Below are 1,449 nucleotides of genomic sequence, written 5' to 3'. Positions count from 1 at the left end.
ACCGCTCCAATAACCTTTGCGGTTTCACATTAATAATCGTCACAGAACAACTCTAATAACGTTGCAATAACTCAGTAATAATCCCCAATAACACCGCACGGTGAAACTCTCCAATAACTTCCGCAGAACACCTTTAATAACTCCGAAAACCCCCCCAAACCCCCCCCCCCCCCCCCAATAACAACGCGCGGCCCTAAACCCTAAACCCGATGTCGTCTATTTTTGTGTGTTTAGATTCAACGGTCGAGATCGAATCAGAAAAAGGAGCCATTCTACTCAACATATGAAATCGTGGGTTGATGGGGCGTATATGTGAAAAATGCGACCAACAGAAACCCGCTGCATGGTCTTGTGGAGCGGTCATGATGTTATCCCGGTGTTATTCGGGTTTTATTACGGTTTTATTTGAGTTGTATTTGCAGCATTAGTGGAGTGACGATCGCGAACAGAGTCAACGACAACGTGGAAAGCGCGGCGAATGAAAGAGCGAAGCGCAGAGTTCGGATCAGCCGAGGATGACGTGAAATAAATAATTTAAGGAATAAATTATTATAAGACTTATAATAAGAAATAAATAATTTATTCCTTCCTAGTTATGAGGAATAAATTCTTTCCTTAATATAAGGAGATATTTTCTTTTCATATATTAGAAATTATTTGTTTTCCTAATTTATATTGTTTCCTATTATCTTCTAATAAATAATACAAATTAATTATTGGAGATATCTAATATATCTTACCTTTCATATCATTTGTTTTTATTATTTTTCCTATTATAAGATTCATGTGAGGGTTATTTATACCCCGGTCATATCAATAAAAATATTTCGAAGTATTCCACTTTATTTCATATTATTCAGAATTTCAACACCCTCAAACCGATGGAGCCAGTGATTTCGATTTGAAGCGGCAGTAGAGGGAGCCATGAAGCAGTCTCATAGATGAACAAGATTGTCATTGCCTCCGCTTTGTCACGCTCCGCGACATTCGAGAAATCATCGAGACGAACAGAGGATGGAAGATTCTAGAGAAGGTCCGAATATGAGGAGTCATCAAAGGGGCTCTAGAAGATTCCACCACATTCAGGGGAGAGCAAGAAGGAAAAGCTCTAAAGAGGATCTAAGAATAACCTAGAATGTTCTAGAGTTATTTATGTACGTTAGAATAGTCTAATTATATTAATATTATATTGTAATCTAGAAGCTTCTCTTGGACATTGTATAGTCCCACATTGGCTAGATGAAAGGCCAAAGGCATGGAGGAGGCTATAAATAGGAGCTCCTCCCCTCATTTGTATTTACCCAAGCATTGAATCAAAGCATTCTAGTATTCAAGTGCTAATTATTCCTTTCTCTCTATTCTTCTTCTTAAGAGTGCTTGGGGCTGCTAAGTCCAGTGTTGTGAGTGATTAGGCTGATTTAGTGCTAAGAGAGAGCGCTAAAAGTTAGT

This window comes from Phalaenopsis equestris, unplaced genomic scaffold (assembly GCF_001263595.1).
Source record: "Phalaenopsis equestris unplaced genomic scaffold, ASM126359v1 Scaffold001328, whole genome shotgun sequence".
In the NCBI taxonomy this organism is placed as follows: Eukaryota; Viridiplantae; Streptophyta; class Magnoliopsida; order Asparagales; family Orchidaceae; genus Phalaenopsis; species Phalaenopsis equestris.
Note: the sequence above shows the minus strand (reverse complement) of the source record.